This window comes from Felis catus, chromosome B4 (genome assembly GCF_018350175.1).
Source record: "Felis catus isolate Fca126 chromosome B4, F.catus_Fca126_mat1.0, whole genome shotgun sequence".
Taxonomy (NCBI): domain Eukaryota; kingdom Metazoa; phylum Chordata; class Mammalia; order Carnivora; family Felidae; genus Felis; species Felis catus.
In genome coordinates this window covers 122,842,782-122,862,892 of record NC_058374.1, presented here as the reverse complement: position 1 = coordinate 122,862,892, position 20,111 = coordinate 122,842,782, and the positions used below count along the sequence as shown (strand labels likewise).

The window sequence follows — 20,111 nt, the reverse complement described above, 5'->3', positions numbered from 1 at the left end:
AGTGCCGATGTGTGAGTGGGAGAGGGGCAGAGAGAGAGAGAGAGAGAGAGAGAGAGAGAGAGAAAGAGAATCCCAAGCAGGCTCCATGATGTCAGTGCAGAGCCTGACATAGATAGGGCTCAATTCCACAAACCATGAGATCATGACCTGAGCAGAAATCAAGAGTCAGACACTTAACTAACTGAGCTCCCAGGTACCCCATTGTTGATTTGTTCTTTAGCTCTATCCAGCATGTTATTTCCTTTTGTATATAGAAACACCCATGCACATACATACATGCACACATACTTCCTCTCAGGTCTCTAATAGGAGATATATAGATGATATATAGATTCAGATATATTGATATATCAGTCTGCTCCTGTTTTATAAGCCCTATTCTTATCCCAAATTTCCTTCCTTTATCTCTATGAAGATCTTAACTTATTTATTTAAAGTCCTTTTCTAATTGGTTTACTAACTCTATTTCCTAAGCTGAAAGTGTTTCTATTTGTTAGGCTTGATAGACCCTGATGAGGTGTAGCTGTTTCTCATAGATTCAGTGATGTTTGGTTGTGAATTCATCTTCTGCAACAGAATTCTCATCCTTGTGTCCTGAGCTAAAAGTCTTCCTATGACTTGTGGCTTTCTAGGTTGAGCTCCTGCCTATAGGTGGCTTACTGCAAAAGCAGACTTAACTTAGTGCCGAGATCTCCACTCTCCATTTTCTTCTATAGATTGGCCTTTGGGTCAATATTTTTCCTATGGGTCAATTATTTTTCCTTTGGGTCAATTATTTTCCTATTTTCAAATATTATTCTTATTAGTTTAATATTTAAATATATCTTTTATTTCATTTTTATGGGGTTGGATTGAGAGAAAAAGATTCCAGGATATACTCATTCAACTTTATTTGTATTTCTAGGGGCACCTGGGTGGCTCAGTCAGTTAGGCGTCTGCCTTCGGCTCAGGTCATGATCTCGCAGTTGGTGAGTTCGAGCCCCGTGTCGGGCTCTGTGCTGACAGCTCAGAGCCTGGAGCCTGTTTCAGATTCTGTGTCTCCCTCTCTCTCTGACCTTTCCCCATTCATGCTCTGTCTCTCTCTGTCTCAAAAATGAATAAACGTTAAAAATTTTTTTTATTTGTATTTCTAATTGTCTTTGTCTTTTTTTAGTTCAATAGTATAGCATTCAGCAAGAAAAGGTTCATGATAGTTATATCTTTATTGTATGTCAAAGATAATTGTTTGTTATCTGTAACGTTTTCCTTGAATTTTGCCTTGAAATTAACATTACAATCTGTTTCTTTCTCTGAATTTTCACTATCTACCACTGCTAATAATTTTGCTCTTTGCTTTTGTTATATATGTTCCTTACCAAGACAAAAATGATTAGATTATTTTAATATAGTTTGAGACTCATTTAATAAAGAAAATTTGCCCATGGATGCTTTTGATTAACCCTAACATATAGATCATATATGTTATGTACTGTACTGTATTATTCTAAAGATTTCCTATTATTAATTTTACAAATTGATACTTATAAAATTTTCAAAAGCATTTTTTTAACCTTTAGTTATTTTTATCTTTGTCGGGAATGAAAAAGTATCTTTTCATTCATTTTCTCCCATGTTTTCTTCATTTCATGGTCTTCATTGATATAATCTGGAATTTTAAATCCAAATTATTTATAATCTAACAATACTGTTTGTTTTATATTTCCAACTTGAGAAAGATATATATCTTGCTTACCATTGTATCTAAAGGGCCTGACATTTAACAAACATGGCTATATTTATAGAACAAATTAACTCAATGACATTTTAGTACTTTACCTATGAAAAAGTAAGATAATTTGGTGGGATATAAAATTCCTGGCTAATAGGTTTTTTTAAAATTTCTTCCCTCAAAATTTCTAACCATAGAATTTATTGCTATGAAAAAGAATAAACGTAGATTTTCCCCATTATGGTTTTTTCTGCCTGGATTTTCAGTGGATTTTTCTTTATCCTTCTAGTCCAGAAATCTTATCTGGATGACTTTAAGTTTAATTACCTTTTCAGTGATTTTCTCCTGGAATGGAGTGAGCTTTTAAATCCTTAAACATGTCTCACTTCACCTCAGTTAAGATTGCTTTGTCTTATATCTTTAATTAATAATTTGATTCTATTTGTGTTTTTTTTCTTTTTTTCAAGAGAGTGATTTATTTAGTTTTTGGTTCTCTGTTTCCGGCTTCCACATTGGTCATTTTCCCTTTCAATTTTTAAATTTCTTTGAGCTTTTTTTTCCCTGCATTACAGGAGAACAACTCAGATATATCTCTTACACCACTTACTTGATTTTGTGTAGCATTGATTATGCTCTCTGCTGCCTCCAATGTAGATTTCAAGGTTATTGTTAAACTATATTTTCAACAACATCTTTAGCTCATCATTTCTTTTCTCTTTTTCATCTCCTATTCTCTTTTTAATTTTTTATAATATTCTGTTTTATTTCATTGTGTCTTATGAATTTTATATTAGTGAAATTGCTGCCTGCCCTTCCTGAAGAATTTTTTGCTGTTGTTATCTGTCTGTATGCAGCATGGTGTTAGTTAGTGTCACACATACAATGAAGATGGTCCACTAAGGCAGTGCTATTCAAAGTGTGCCTACAGAGGTACAATCTGAAAATTGTCTGTTCCTGGCTAGTGGTAAGTATTGTTAGTATTGTTAAAATCAGAGAAGATAAACACTGCCAGTTTCTGTACTTGTCTCATTGCTGACTGTTTTCAAGAAGTCCAAAGATGGCTCGCTGGTTTGAACCACACTTTGAGTAGTATTTCTCTAGATACTGCAGAGTAACAAGATAGAAGGCATCTCTTAGAGCTGCTGTCCCATGCTTGACCATCCTGCCTCTAGACCCTTGTAGGAAAGGAGAATTAACTTCTATCTTCTTTGAAACACTGTATTATGGGTTATCTTTTTTAATAGCACCTTTATCTATATTTTAATACAGTGCAAGAGATCATTTTCAGAAATAGGTTCTTCCTTTGAGTCTTCCAATACTTATCCCTTTCTCTTATTCTACAATATTTTTTCATAAGTTCCATATGGTTATTTCCATTGTTTTCCATCTTATTCATTCTTAAACATAGAAAAGTGCTTTCAGATAGAGTTTGTCCACAAACAGTATGTGGATTGCATTGGACTTATATTCTGTCATACGATGGAAAAATCTTTATAGCTGTACAGCTGTGGGCTGCTGCTGCTTGTGGTGGTGGTGGTATGGTAAGGAGAGGTAAGGTTAGGTGGGTGTACTTCATTCCACTTCAATCTTCAGGTTCAACCACAATTTCATTTAATGCCCTCCTTTCTCTACAGTCATCACCTTGTTCTCTGATAGTGTTACCTCATAGTATTTATTTAGAACTCAATTTCCATTATCCACTGTTATTAGAGTTCTTTATTTCAGCATATGCCTACTCTAACACACACACACACGCGCACACACGCACACATGCACACACACACAGGCTTTCCATTTTACCAGGAAGTGTGTGACCCTATTAGGATTGAGCTAGAGGTGAAGAACATGGAAAGGAGATGAAGTTTAAAGGCTGCTGGCACCAAATCAAAGGTCAATGGGAGAGGGGGTGTCTTAGTTGTTTGGTTTTTTTTCTATCATCTTCACAATAGGACCTAGTGAGTGACTGAATATTAAGGATAAGGGAAATGAAATATTTCAAGATAGTTCACAAGTTTCTAGTTTGAATGACTGGGAAGATAGAGAAGGTGGTATTTATTGAAGGAAGGGCAGATATGGCTAGAAAGAGAATGATTTGGGTTACCTATGAAATACTGTCATAACATCCCAGTGGAAATTTCTAGTAGGAAGATGTTTGCATACTTTGGGGCTATGGACTGAGCATTAGATTTCAAAATCATTGGCATATGGGTAATAAGAGAAACCATAAACATGACCACCCTGAGTAGAATGAGAGAGAAAAATGCTCAGGAATAACCCTAAAGGAAATCATAAAATGGTTAAGTATGTAGCTAAAGAGACATGGAAACTATCAGGAGAATATAGTCATGAAAGCCAAGGAAGGAAAATGCTTCAGGAGAGAGGGGATAGCCCACAGGGACAAGTCCCATTGAGAGGTTAAGCCAAATAAATATTAAAAATCAACCCTCTTGATTCCGGAATTAGGTTGACTACAAGTCTAAATTTTCAATGTTCTTGTGACTCATTTCTAAATCCTTTAATTTATATGTATTTTTGTGGGAAATCAGAAATTCTGCAGTAGAAGCTGTTCTCCTGCTGACTTTCAAAACAGAAGTCTGCACTAGTACTGTGTTTTTCGTTTTGTTTTGTTTTTCGTATTCTTGTAATCCTGCTTTTCTGGTCAAGGACCATTTGGTTGCAAATAATAGTATCCCATTCAAATTAGGGTAAGCCAAAAGTGGAATGTTTTTAAAATAATACAAGTGTAATTCATAGAACCCAAAGTCAGGAAGTCTTGTGAGGCCTCATGGGAGACTGGAATGAGGAACTGGAAAGTTGTCAGGGACCAAGATAGCTACTTTCTCTCTGTGTCTATCTCTCTCCAGACTCTGTGGTCTCTTGTCTCTGCTTTTCTTTGTTCATCTTCTTACTTCATTCCTCTCTGAAGTTCAGATCTCTATTTCTCCAAGAACAGAAAAGGAAATGGCCCCCAAAGTAGTTCTACCTTTTTTCTTCAGCACAATCCAAGCCTGCATAGCACTCCTGGGTCTCTATTCCGACTTTCTAGAAGGAAAGAATTGACTGGCCAAGTTTGGATCATGTGCCCATTCCTCATCCAATCAACCGTGAGCAAGGCAAATCATGTGCCCTTTCCCCAGTGGGAGTAGAAGCACAGGCTCAGAAAGAGGAGTAAGGAGGTCAGGTAACTAAATTGGTTGCTGTGTCTTCCTTATGTCACCTAGTTCTCTTTTTGCTCAACATATTGTCTTCACATTTCATCTTTCTGTATTTTCATTCCAGAATGTTCTCTTCTCATTGTTCTCTGCTCTTATCTTTAAAAAGCACATATCTATTTGAATCTTATTATTAAAAAAATTCTGGTTCCCATTAAAAAATAGTTTTTAAAGATAATGATCTTCATTTTCTAATCCAACACAAAGAAATGTGTTCCTTTTTTCTGCCATAAATTTTCATAGGCCTAGAGGAATCCTCTTTTACAGAGTGTATTTTCATACTCCTCAGAGGTTTCTCTTTTCTTCTCCTGAAAGTAGGAGAGACCTATATAATTGATGTTTGCTAATAATAGGGTACGTGACTTGCACTTTCCCCACTCACAAAGGTTTGGAAAAGTCCCCCTATTACATTGGGGCAGGGTGGAAGAGGGGCACAAACTGATGTGAACAAGTTCTTGCCCAATCCACCAGGCCATCTTCTGCTGTTGCTCTAATGGACTGAGAGGTGAAGCCCTCCACCCTGGTATCCTTATCCTCTACACTAAAAAAGGGCTGAGAAATCCACAGCCCCCTCCATGTACTCTATTATAAGTTCCAGAAAATTACAATCCTCAAGATATTTTATCTTTAGTCTGTCGCAGCTTCACACAGAGCATATAGTGAATGTTCAACAAAAGTTTGATTTTATTTCTTTCTAAAATGAAAATATGTCATTTACCTGCCTGCCTATAGTCTTTGGTGTGTCATTAAATGCAGAGAGAATTTAAGTTTCTCATTTTGATTCTAAGTCCTTAATAAATTGGCCCGTACTTCCCCCACTCTTAGGAGAGAAGCTCTAACTACATTTTCATAGGCATCTTAATGGGTCATTATCAACTACTTTCAATTCCACTATATATGATTCATTCTCACACTTCCACGTCTGTTTTACTTGCATTATTTCCTCTATCTCAAATCTTTCTCCCTCCTCTCTGCATGGTAAACTTTCACGGATCCTTCCAGACTCAGGTCCATCATAACCTCTAACACCTGGGACAAATGTCAGAGTTAGACTCCCATCCTCTCTTCCCCCACAGCACCTACATCTATGCATCTATTAATGTACCCAATGCACCTTTGCAGAATCATTTTTTAATTCCTTTACTTTTCTGTCTCTTAAGTAGACTGGGAGCTATTTGGAAACAAGGACCAAGTATTTTTTAATCTCTGGATATCTATCTTCTACTTTGAACCAGGTAAGAACTCCATAAATGTTTGATGAACAAATCAATTAGTGTCTAGATATTAAGCTTGAAGATACAAAACCAAAAATACCTAGGTTGGTAAAACAACCCAGTCATTAGTTAAATATTAATCAATTGACTAGCCAATTGTTTGGTGTTACATGGTCAACTAACTTTCAAGAAGCTTGAGCAGTTAGTTATAGAGCCTCTTAATCCTAATTCACAGTAACACACCAGCCAGCTGTTAATTATGTACTTGGAGACAGGGAGGTAAATAAAATTCGTATTTATTGGCAAAGCTCTTCAACTTTCCCTTTGTCACATGAACTAAAACAAAGTGAACTTTGCTAGTAGAGCACAAGGGAAACACTAATACCCTCCTCATGTGTATATTTTGAAGCTTACAGTGTGCTCTTGTATCTCATGTAATCCTTAAAGCAATCCTGTGAGTTCGAGTATCATAAGTTTACTTTACAAGTGTGACACTTTTAAGGTTCAAGAGATAAAATGACATGCCTAAAAATCACTGTGCCAAAAGTGCTCAAATTTAAGTCGACTCCTGTGTTTATATCAGGTGTTCGTTTCATTTAATCAGTTAACAGAGAAACCCAAACAACAAGTACATTTAATAACTTGGTTCTGAGACAGCAACAAAATCAATAACAATTTATTTGCTTTACAATATATATGATATTCAGAAGCTTTCATATTATTTTGTTGGCTACATAAAACAGCCCTGCAGAGTAGATTGGACAAATACTCTAATGCCTGTTTAGGCGATGAGAAGTCTGAGGTACAATGAGACTAGATGACTTTTCCAGGTTATTCAAAGTTAGTCAGTGACAGACCTAATTCCTGATTGGTTGTTCTATCCACTCCCCTTGGAAACCAATATCTTGATATATTTGAAAGGCTCAACAGTTACTAGAGAGTTAGCCCACTCTGGCGAAATCAGGAAAGATAAATGCAAATAATTAGCTCATGGGAAAGTGGCAGTAATGCCCTATGATGAAGTCCCTTTTGTACTGATTCTTCAGGGAAGTATCCAAAATGGATCTGTCACACCCCTGGTTATGCTGATGTGTGTGGGGTTCATTTCTACTTGAGTGAAGTCCTATACCATTAGTCTAGGGTAAATTTAAATGGTTCGTATTTCAGGGAATGCATTTTGAATTGTGTGAATTCATACATTTCCCTCAATTGAATTTTAAGCCTTTCTTCTCTTCTACCTGAGCCCATGTACTCTCCCAATTTACATGTTCACTTCTATGATTATACACACAAACCATAAGCGAGTATACACATGACTGCATAATCACCTCTTGTACACACGAACTTTATTTGCACAGACACACACACACCTTTTTTTTTTAATTTTATTTATTTATTTTTTTATATATGAAATTTATTGACAAATTGGTTTCCATACAACACCCGGTGCTCATCCCAAAAGGTGCCCTCCTAAATACCCATCACCCACCCTCTCCTCCCTCCCACCCCCCACCAACCCTCAGTTTGTTCTCAGTTTTTAACAGTCTCTTATGCTTTGGCTCTCTCCCACTCTAACCTCTTTTTTTTTTTTCCTTCCCCTCCCCCATGGGTTCCTGTTAAGTTTCTCAGGATCCACATAAGAGTGAAACCATATGGTATCTGTCTTTCTCTGTATGGCTTATTTCACTTAGCATCACACTCTCCAGTTCCATCCACGTTGCTACAAAAGGCCATATTTCATTTTTTCTCATTGCCACGTAGTATTCCATTGTGTATATAAACCACAATTTCTTTATCCATTCATCAGTTGATGGACATTTAGGCTCTTTCCATAATTTGGCTATTGTTGAGAGTGCTGCTATGAACATTGGGGTACAAGTGGCCCTATGCATCAGTACTCCTGTATCCCTTGGATAAATTCCTAGCAGTGCTATTGCTGGGTCATAGGGTAGTTCTATTTTTAATTTTCTGAGGCACCTCCACACTGCTTTCCAGAGCGGCTGCACCAATTTGCATTCCCACCAACAGTGCAAGAGGGTTCCCGTTTCTCCACATCCTCTCCAGCATCTATAGTCTCCTGATTTGTTCATTTTGGCCACTCTGACTGGCGTGAGGTGATACCTGAGTGTGGTTTTGATTTGTATTTCCCTGATAAGGAGCGACGCTGAACATCTTTTCATGACACACACACCTTTTGATTATACTCCCCTTCCCCGATAAGAAGATTGTTATGGACACAGAAGACATACACATATCTCTTTGGATAACATCTCCTGTTCATATCCTACCCCCCACCCCTGTAACTAAACCTACACATACACAGGTACTCACACACAAATGCCAGGTTTCACAATGTTCAAGAATCATGTCAACTTTGAGGCCCTAAATGTGTCTGGCAAGTTCTTTGGACTTCACCCTAGTGACTGAAATTACTGCTTGGGCAAGAGAAGAGGGAAGAATTGCAAAGTAGGGAGAAGAGGGCAGTATAATCAGAAGGTAAGTTGGGAGACTTCCCTATCCATAAAGCCAAAGGTCAGAAAACAGTCCCAATCGAGGGCACCTATCTACAATTATTTCCCTGACTTAAATGTCACAATGCTTTAGAAAATTACCCCAATGAGCTTAATCTGGACATCCTTGAAGTCTTCTTTCACCTCCAAGAAAAAGTCCACATACAGTAGAGGAAAGACAACGGAGTCCTGGAGACAGAGACCTCAGTTTGAAACCCACGTCTACCTTGTAAACTCTCTGAGCTTCAGTTTTATCATGTGTAAAAGGAGATGATAATACTCACCACTTAAGTGTTGTAGTGAGAATTAAATGAAGTGACAATATATGTAAAGTACCCATCACAGTCAATTAATTACGTGTTAAATGCTGTGTTATACTCTACATACATGAGATGTTACACAAAGCCAAGTTCTCTGGGGGTAGATGTGGGTGCTTTTACAAAAAAATGGCATTTCAGCTGAATTTCTCATTGCAACACTAACAAAATTGGTAAGGAAAAACAAAATTTGGATTCTTCATAAAAATTAGGCAAGTATTTAGGAATTCTTTGCATGAGGCTTTGCATGAGGCTTTGATTTCCAAATAGCTAGATTCTTGCTTTGCAGGGAAAAGTTCAACTTTCTGCCCATATTTCCCGGCAAAGGTGGCAAGTGGGAATCAAGAATCTCGAGATGTGAGCTTTTTTTCTAAAGAAAATAGTGACCTTTAGTCAGGTGAGGGTGTAAAGAGTATTCACAAGTCAAACTTGAGATCTAGCCAGTGTGGCTATAGCCTTAGAATGCATGTCCACAATAGTTTCTACATTGTTTGTAGAAAAATAAGAAAAAGATGTCTCAAAGATTAATTGATAACTTGAACGACCCATACATCAAACCACAGAGTTAGGTCTCTGTGACAGAGTGGGAAATAAGTTGGACTGGGAGTGAGATCCTTGGGAAACATCTAAAAGCCTTAGTTTCCCATTTATAAAATAGGGTTAATATTAGTGCTCATCTAGTATCTTCTTATAAGGATTAAATGAGATACTGCATGTCAAGTGCTTAGAAAAAGGCTTTAAACAAGCGGTAAAGGTAGTTATTATTTTTACCTACCTCATAAGTTTATTGTAACAGTGAAACAAATGCACTGCAAAATATTATTTTTACTTTTTTAAAGCACATTTAATATCAGCTAAATGTATTTTGAGTAGGGGGAGGGGTTCTTTACTCAAATGTTCACTTTTAGCCAAAGTGGATTTCTATAACACTTTATTTTCATTAATTAATTTTTTCCATCTAAAAGATCAGAATGTGGGGCATGCTCCTTCTACTTTCTACTCCCTTCCCGTCATATCACCCAGCTCTACTGGGCTTCATTAAAGAGAACACTCCTACCTAGCCCCCACAAAATGTCAAAATGAAACATGATTTTACCCAGAAACTGCTTACCAGTGATATTTGCAAAACATTTGTGCTCATCTGTCAGGCTTCTTGGCCAAACATGGCCATCCTACAAAGCTGTAATAAAACATGAAATAAACCTTTCCATAAAACATTTAATAAAGCTGTAAAAGTTAAATAGCTCATAATAAGCAACCATAAAAAAGCATGTAGCCCAGTTCTTGATCATTAACTTTCATTAGGGCTTGGAAGAAAACCCAGGCCATTCTTCTAAATTGCCCAGCTTACAGTGTGGAATTGAATCAAGGGTATTGTTCCCGGGATCCTCTCCACTTTGAAGCCAAAGGGATTTCACAGTTGTTTCACTGAATCGAATCTAAGATGATCAGATTCTTCTCACTGAGGTAAAATTAATTTGAAAAGAGACTTATTGAATTTCTTGGAATTCCTGCGTTAGATTTGAGAAGAGTGGGGATTTTTTTTTTTTTTTTTTGCTTATTTCTCTAAGTGTGATGTTAAGCAATAAGTGGATGTTGTTTTTGGCTGCTCAGCATTCAGTTCTCTTTCCTAACAGTCCCCTATTTCCTTTCAGAGAGATTCCATTAAATGGATTGTTGGAGGTTTGGGGTATCCCAAAAAACAGACCCTGCCTTTCTCTAGGACAAGAATGAAGCATGTGATGGAGCCATACTAATCAAACTTAGTCTCCCAGGACTGGAGTGAATCTTCTCAGAGTGATAACACAGGAGGGATGGAGGAAGGAAATAAACAGTTGGTGCTCACTGGTTGTCTCATTCCATAGTGGCAACCTGATTGGTTTGTTCAATAGTTCCTGCTCCCAACCTCACAGTTTTGCTCAGATTTCTGTACTCATCAGGGTTCAATCCTCTGGCCCCCTCTTTGATTTTGTAAGTACTCAATAAATTCCGTTTCAGCTCAAGTTTTCCAGAGTTGTTCACCACTGCTTATGCTAAAGCATCTTAATTGCTACAGAGTGTCAGGTAATAATTATCATTGATTCCTATTTATTTTCAAAGCCAGAAACACAAGGTACAGGGAAAACTGCTAAAAGGAAGAATTATGCAATAATAATTTGTCTACCTCACCATTCTCTTCATCCAAAAAAAAAATCTATCAAAGGTTTGTCTATTACAAATTACATCAAAAAGAAATTAAATCAAATGACTGTCAAAACTACAGGAAAATACAAAAGGAAAAGCATAAAACTCATATCAAAAAATTCAATTGAGGAAGTATAGACCAGAAATTTCTATTCCACACACAATGATTTTAAATCCCCTAATAGCTGAGAACTTCATATAAATATTTGCCTAATGGCCTGAAAGGCACCGAGAAGAAATGAAATCCCTGTGAGTTGAAACCTTATAGATTACAGTTGGTGGCTCCAAATTGTTTGAGGTTAAGAGGATTTATGATTTATAAAAGACTAGTATTGTTAGCCCTTGCATAAAACAGCTACATCTCACAGGCTCATTTTTACCAGGAGCAGCTCCTTGGAGCCAAAATGATATACAAAATGGAACACTAGCTTCTATATTTTGTTCAAATCCCTTCGTCTTTCAGGCCAAGTTAATTTAAGTGAAAAAAACTCAGAAACTTGGGAAGTAAATTGGCATTTAATACAGTTCCATCAGATCCTTTTCTTTCCCCTGAAGTCTTACTCACTGAAGAAATCTTAATTAAGAAGAAGGAAAGGAATTGGTCGAAATGCATATATGATGTATTAAATATCTGACAGACCATTTGCACACTGACCTCACTGGTGAGCCAGAATACAGCACAAGCCTGTAACTAGGCTCAAGGGCAGCTTGAACCCATCACCACCGAATAATGGCTGCTGTCTTTTTAAAACTCTCCGAGGTTCACATTGTAGATTTCCTTCCAGTTTCCAGTGGTATGAGAGACACCGCCAGTATAAATCTTGTTGTCACAAAAGAACAAGTTATAGTATATATTCAACCACACACACAAAAAAACTTTCAAATAACATTAAGTTAAACCCACAAAACCAAGGAGAGTCAGAAGCAAAGCTGAAACTCTGTCCTTAAGTCACCCCCATTGTGTTTAGATCTTGAAGAATACCAAACTCATCCTGGGGTATCACCAGGGCTGTGTCTACACAATATTAAGACAATAAGTCAAATTGGTTAAGAAAAAAAAATTTCAGCAGCAGCAAAGCAAAAGAAAAGAAAAGAAGAAAAATCTCGTAGTTCAAGTCTGGTTGACAAAAGAAATACAAACGAGTCTCCTTTTGTGAATTTTCATTTCAGTGTGTGGACCTAAATAAACACCCTGTCTGCCCCCCACAGACCAAATGCTGAAAGAAAGGGAAGATGAAGCTTGGTGCAACTTGGAAGTTTCTGCCCTAGAATCATGGGTTCTAAGCAAAGGTTTTTATGAAACAGTGTTGCTATTATTTGGCTTAACAGTGTATTATCTTCTCTTAATACTTTTATGAATCAAACCTTCGATTTTTTCGTGGACACTTGACCTAAATAGTCAGGAGGCCTGGCTATCCCTGGGAATCCATTTTGAAGAACTAAAAGAATTGGCAAATCTGAGACATGAATGCTGTTTGTGAGGCAGAAAAGCCTGGTGGTCATAAGGACCTGAGTTTTCACGCTGATCCAGCAGTCACTTGCCCGCTGTGTGACTTGGGCCAGGAGCTCACCTCTCTGAGTGGTGGATGTTTCACCTATTAAATGAATAAAGTAGCACCCACCTTACAGGGTTTCCATGAGGACTAACTGAGATATTTGTGAAGCCTTTAACATGGTGTCTGGAGCATGGTTAACCTTTCTTAAATGGTACCTACATCTGTGAGCATCAAACATTTCCAAAGAGAAAAAATAAGACAAGGCCTCTTTAAGATCAAGATTGTAGGATGTTGAAGGTTTCTAGATGCAGAAAGAATTTGCTTTCATTACATGGAAAGTAGCTTTCACATAGGGAAAAGTCTACAGAAGTGAATCATTCATTCCACAAATATGCCAACTATGTGCCAGCCATTGGGAAATTCAAAGATGAACAAGATAGAAATGGTCCCTGCCCTCCAGAAAATAACAGTCTAGAGGACACGCACACATAGAAACAGGCAATTACAGCAAGGGTCCCATCTCTTACACAGTGTCCTGGTGCCCCCCCAACATCCCCACCAGAAACCACACCAGGTCCCCTCCCTGTCTCACACTCCACTTCCTGTCAATCCAGACAGAAGACATGAAATCCTTGACCTGGGTCTTCCTGGGCCATAGGAGTTTCACAAGATGAGCAAATGGCTTCTCGCTAATGACTGAACCTTAGAACTTGACCTGTCCTAGGCTACTGTTAGAAACTGAATTGTGTCTCCTCAAATTTCATATGTTGAACTCCTAACCCTCAGTACCTCAGACTGTGACTGTATTTAATGATAGGAGCCTTTAGAGGAGTGATTAAGTTAAAGTGAGGCCATTTTAGGGTAGGCCCTAATCCAATCTCACTGGTATCCTTCTAAGAGGAATTTTGGACACATAAAAGAGACACCATGGACACACATGCACAAAACATCATGTGAGGACACAGTGAATAGGTGGCTGTCTTCAAGCCTAGGCCTCCGGAGAAACCAAAAGAGCCAACACCTTGATCTTGGACTTCTAGCCTCCAGAACTGTAAGAAAACAAATTTCTGCTTAAGCCACCCAGTCTGTGCTATTTTGTTATGGCAGCCCCAGGAAACTAATTCTGTTGCTTTCCTAGGTGAATGCAAGATAAAAGAGGAGCCTTTGTGCCCAAGAGGATACAGAAGTGTATTGAGTGAATGACAGAGGGTGTGCATTCTACTTTTAGAAGGATATGATGCTCAACAAAATCGATCATATCTCCAGAAAGGCTTTTTTTGATAAGGGCATTGTCAAACATCACTTTTATCTACCCAAGCACCTACTCACATATAATTTCCAGCAATATGTTCAATGGGACCTTTTCCCAATCAAATAAGCCCACCCAGGGGACTGCCACAGAATAATGCCAGGCACATAATAATGGTTGATATTTTATTGAGCACATACTACATAGCAGCCACTGTTCTAAGCATTTTACACGTATTAACAGATTTAATCTTCACCACAACTTATGCATTACTTTCCTGTGGTTGCTATAACAAATTATGACAAATTAACTGGAGGCTTAAAGCAACAGAAATGTATTCTCTCACAGTTCTTAAGTCCACAAGGAACTGGCAGAGCTGTACTCCCTCTGCAATCTGTAGGAGAGAAGCCTTCCTTGCCTCCTCCGGCTTCTGGTGGTGGTGGGCTATGCCCGGCATCTGTGGCTTCTAGCTGCTTCACTCAGTCTTGCCCCCATCATGACATGGTGCTCCCTGTGTGTTTGTTTTCTCATAAGAACACCACCAGCCATTGGGTTACGACTCACCTGACTTCAATATGACCTTAATGTAACCAATTGCATCGGCAAAGGCCCTATTTCCAAATAATGTTACACTGTGAGGTTTCAGGGAGATGTGAATTTGGGGGGACACAATTCAAGCCAGCAGAGGTAGGCACTGATATTGTTATGCCAGTTTTAGAGATTAAAAGCCCTGAGCACAGAGATGAAATAACTTTTCAAGTTCGCCCAGATAATCAATGGCAGAACCCAGATGGAGCTCCAAAGACCGTGTTTAGAGCTATGCGATGCTGCCTCTCGAAAAGTATTTCCTAAATGAATAAAATGGTCACAAATGGCTGAGTGCCAGCATGCCCTAATTTCCCTCCTCAGCATCCCTCTCTGAGACCATTGCACCAGACTCATAAGTAATGTCCCTTCTCAAGTCTGCCCTCCACATGATCTCCAGATACGAGTTTCCAAAACACAGATCTGATCACCAATTCTGAAAAGATCTTATTTACAGTTCACAAAAATTGATAAATTCCTAACTTAGCACAGCAACCAATTATCCTTCACACACTGGACGAAAAGCTCCATGTGGGCAGGGATTGTGTCCATTTTTGCTCACCACTGCATCCTTAACAACATATACAGGTTCCCAGTACCTAGTAGGTCCTCAAAAGTCATTGTTAAATAAGTGGAAAAATGAATGAATGAATGAATGAATGAATGAATGAATGATCTGGCCAACCTACATGTCTAGCCTCAGATCCTACTGCTTTACCCACAACCATTCTTCACCACTCAGACCTCCTCACCAACCGTGTGCCTTTCCAGTGTTGTAGACACTCTTGGCAGCTCATATAATGAACCCCCCTGATGTGCCCAAGTGGCCTTTGCTTACACTGTGCCCTGTGCCAGGTGTACCATAATCACCATCAGAGCCTAATCTAAACCTCCCCTTCCCAACAGGTACGTTTACACCCACATCTACCCACCCCCTGACACACATCTCAGACACACAAATAGCTTCCACTCACAAGAGTACCATCGAACTTTGTGCTGTCATCGACACTGCATTTGGTTTGCTCTATGACATCTAGTTGTAAAAGGTTTCTTCTTATCTCCACTCTTGCGAGGGGGAGGGGCTGCGTCTTCTCCATTTTATATAATCAGTGTCTAACACAGTACTCATCAGACAGTGGACACTCCATAAATGTTTGCTGGAAAACGACTGAATGAATAGTCTAATGTCAATGTGTATATAAACACAGATTTTACTCCTATTTTGACCAAGGTTTGACTGTGCACATACAGAATCCAATTCCCAAAAGATGAGGCAACTTCTTGGCTTTCAAAACTACCCAAGCACAGATGTCACACAGCTAAGGGAAGGCTGAAGCTGAAATTTTGATTCAAAAACATATATCCTAGGGGCAAACTTATTAAAATGCACTGGAGGCCCCTGCCACCCCCTGAATTCCTATTTGCCTATGTGATGGGTAAGTGAAATGGAGGCATGAAGAAATTGACAGTGTGATTCCAGCACTGAGGACTGCTTTTGCATCATTGACATAGCTTTATAACTGTGCTGTTTTTAATCAATTACATGTGGAGTCCATTTCAGTCCACTAATAAACCTATTTATTCACTTCTCATTTAATGTAATTACAGGGATAGTGTGGCATGGAGGTTGAGAGCATGGGCCTTGGAATCAGAGAAACCAGATATGCTGTAGTGTCCTGCATCTTTAATATGTATGTGAGCCTGGAGGCATGTATACATGCACGTATGTCCCTCCCTTGACCACACATCCTCCTCTTTTTACCATGTCATTTCATTTTGATAATCTCCTTCACAGCAAGACTCTCTAAAGAGTTATTTACATATATTTATACATGCGCCCCACTTCCTCACTTCACATTCTTTCCAGAACCACAGTTAGGCTTCTGTCCCCTCACACCGAGGTCACTCATATCATGGAGGTCACTGTCCTCCATGTTGTCACCTCTCTGTCTTTATCTTACTCGACTTTTCAACAATAATCTACACATAAGTACCACCTTCCTTGTTTGAAGCATTTGTCTCTTCTCTTGGTTACTGTCAATTCCACTCTCTCCTGGTTCCACCCCCCTCCCTGCCATCTCCCAGGCTGTCCACCTGACCTTGAAATCCTGGTGTGCCCTAGGCCTCCAGCCAAGCTTTCCTTGCCTTTCTGTCTGTCTCTCTTCCATTAGATCCTGTCCGGTGGTCTTAATGCTGTATGTACACTCACAACCCTGCCTGTCCTGGCTTTGTTTATGGACTTCTCACTCCTCTAACAGTTCTCTTGCCAGACAGTGTTGAATAGAAGTAAGCCTGGGCCCCATACAGTCAGAGTGCCTGACTTTGAATCCTTATTTGGTCTTTATTTTCTTCAGAGCTTTGGGAATTTAAGGACGTGTTTTCTCATCTATGAAATAGGGATAATGCCTCACTGTATCCTTTTGAAGATTAAATGAGTTGATATATTTAAGGAACATATACCAATTCCAAGCACATGGTAGACACTCAATAAATTACACCAATTATTATTACCAGTGGTGGCAATAGGAGAGTCTTCTCTTAGATACCAAAGAGGCATCTTGAAGTTAATGTTCCTAAAATAGAACTCTAGATTCTCCTATAAAAACTCATTTCTACTCATGTCCCTGTCATATTAATTTACCTTATTTTCTTCATAAAACTTACTACTATCTGAAATTTCTTTATTTTTGTCTTTACCGGTTTATTGCCTACCTCACCTCCAGGTAAGAAGCTAGGATTTGAGCTTCATGAGAGCATAGCCATATCTGTCTTGTTCACTGCTGTGATTCTACGACGTCAAACAGTGACTTGTATTAACACATGGTAGGTGCTCAATACACAGCTGCTAAGTGAATGGATTGATGAATGAATGGATAAACAATTTGACTTGGATTTGGTACCTACACCTAGCATTTACTAGCTATGGGAGATTAAGAAAACATTTAAACTTTATGAGCTTTAGTTTGCTTACCTGTTAAATAGGATAACAATGCTTCCTTACAGGGTTACCATGAATGTTAAGTACACTAAGCGCAGTGCCCGGCCCAGAGTAAGACTTCATTATGTAGTAATGAAAAAATGAAAATAATCATTCGTATGAACCACAGAATAGTCATTAATACTCAGCACCTTATTAGCTGTGCTTCCTGGGGCAAGTTACTGAACTTCTCTAAGCTGCAGTGCCTGCCTTTGCAAAGGCAGTATCCTGAAACTACTAGAGTATATTAGTATATATAGTATATATATAGTATATATAGAAACTACTAGAGTATATTAGTATATATAGTATATATAGTATTCTGAAACCTACTATACTTGAATTGGAATCTAAAGAATGTGAGGCAAGGTATTGCCAGAAAATAAAAAGTGTAGTATATAGAATCGTAGACTTTTTAGAACTAGAAGGAATCTTCAAGAAGAAACATTTTTATTCATTTCATGAATATATCCAGATGAACACACTTTTTTATTCATTTCATGAATATGTAGATGTGCAAACACGCCTGGGTAACTGGGTGATTTGCCTAAGATCACAGACATAGAAATATAACTAGAATCCAGGTCCCGTAACTGCAAGTGCACTAAACATAATATCATGCCTCACCTCTTCCCAATTATTTTGGTTTGAAAATTAATCTACATGAATGAACTTCTTACATGAACTTTTGGTTGAATTGCTTTTCTTTTTTAAAAAGAAATATTGATTGATTGATTGATTGATTGAGAGAGAGAGAGAGAGAGAAAATACCAAGAAGGCTCCATGCTCAGCATGGAGCCCAGTGCAGAGCTTGTTCTCACAACTATGAGATCATGACCTGAGCCGATACCAAGAGTCAGATACTTAACCAGCTGAGCTACCCCAGGACCCCTGAATTGCTTTTCATGTAAGAATATATTATATTATAACTATTTGAAAAAAAAATAAATCATAACTATTTGAAAAGTATTTCTGTTACTGGCAAAATGTAAAAAGACATACAAATGTGAACACATGCATACCCAATATTTCTCTCTTCCTCATTTATCTATTCATTGTTTGGTCACCTACTATATGCTCAATGCTATGCTTGATGTGGACGAAAACAAGTGGAAGACACAGTCCCAACTTTCAAGGAGTTTTGGTGCACAGACAATTATTCATGTTGGTTACTCAACAAATTCAGTGGGTTACCCTACCAATACATGTTGAGCCTCTGCTCTGTGCCAAACACTTTGCAAATTTCCAGAAATACAGTGGAGATTTAGAGTGAGGCTAGGCTACCATAACAAAGAGAACCAAAATAATTCAGTGGTTTGAAGAAGATTGAAGTGAATTTCTTTCTCATGTAATAGTTTGAGGTAAGACTCAGGCTGGTGGGTAGCTTTACGCCACTTGGTCATTTGGAGACCCAGGTTTCTTCCCCCACTTCTGCCATTCTCTGGAGGCTTGGCCATCCATCCTCCTATGGTGGACACTGGATCACAATTGATTCCAGCTGGCAAGAATGGAAAGGAAAACTTAAAGTGACATCCATCATTTGTGCCCACATCTATTTGCAGAAACTTAATCATGTGGCCACACACAAATACAAGGGAGGCTGGGTGATGTAGAGAGCTGGGAGTCATGTGCCTGGGAGTGATAATTCTATCATTGTGGACAAGAAGAAGAAGGGTGTGGAGAGACAGCTACCTGTCTTGGCCTCTGTAAGGCAAACCTTCCCAGTATCCCTGCCTTTGTATGTCCACAATCTAGAGGGGACAGAAAATAATCAAACCCTTGTGAACTCTGATAAACATCACGAAGGAAACATATATGGAGCCTGAGAGCATAGAATGGGGAGACTAACCTGGTCAAATCCAGAGCATTCAGGAAGCAGGAATAGCCTGACAGCAGATGGGGAGGGGCAGTTTTGAAGTTCTGCTCTGGAAATCAGTCAAAGCATTCAGGTTTGAGTCTTAGTTCTAGAACTTTTAGCTGTGTCATCTTGACTATGAGTTATTTAACCTCTTGTGCTTTAGTTTCCTCATTTGTAAAATAAGATTTAATAATACTTATTTAATAACAAATTATTAGACATACTATCATAACATAATAATTTTATTATTATTATTACATGTCATATTTATTATTATCATTATTATTATATCATAAGTTCGTTTGGTATGAAGATTAATTTTAAGTGCTAAACTACAGACACGTACTAAGTACAGATAACACTCCTCACTTGTTTGGGGGGACATATATCAGGAGGTCAGGAGGTTAGCAAATAGTAATCTAGGTGAGTTACCTAGTGGTAAGGCAAAAGCACATACATTTCTTATGCCAAGTAATCCAAGAGTTTCTATGTTTTTATATTTTAGTCTATGAGAAAGTCCAACCTTGACTAAGTGTGCCCTATATATTGAATGAGGAGAAATGTCTGACTAGTAAATCTTAGCTGTTGCCTCCAGATAGGTACAAATAATGTTATTTGTACATTACACATTTATTTGGGAAGTAGCAAGGGGTTGTAAATGAGAACCTCTGTCCATACACTGAGGTGAATATTCCTATTTCTTCATGCCTATTCCTTTGTGTTTTAGAAATTAACCAATTTCAGGGGGTGCCTGGGTGGCTCAGTCTGTTAAATGTCCAACTTTGGCTCAGTTCATGATCT

At 38.3% G+C, this 20,111-nt stretch overlaps 1 long non-coding RNA gene across 1 annotated transcript; it reads left to right on the top strand.

The window, feature by feature from the left end:
• The first annotated feature begins 6,079 nt into the window (after positions 1 to 6,079).
• Positions 6,080 to 10,964, top strand: LOC111561489. The gene is made up of 2 exons (XR_002744138.2): positions 6,080 to 6,155; positions 10,617 to 10,964. It is a non-coding gene; the product is annotated as an uncharacterized LOC111561489 (long non-coding RNA).
• Positions 10,965 to 20,111: the final 9,147 nt, after the last annotated feature.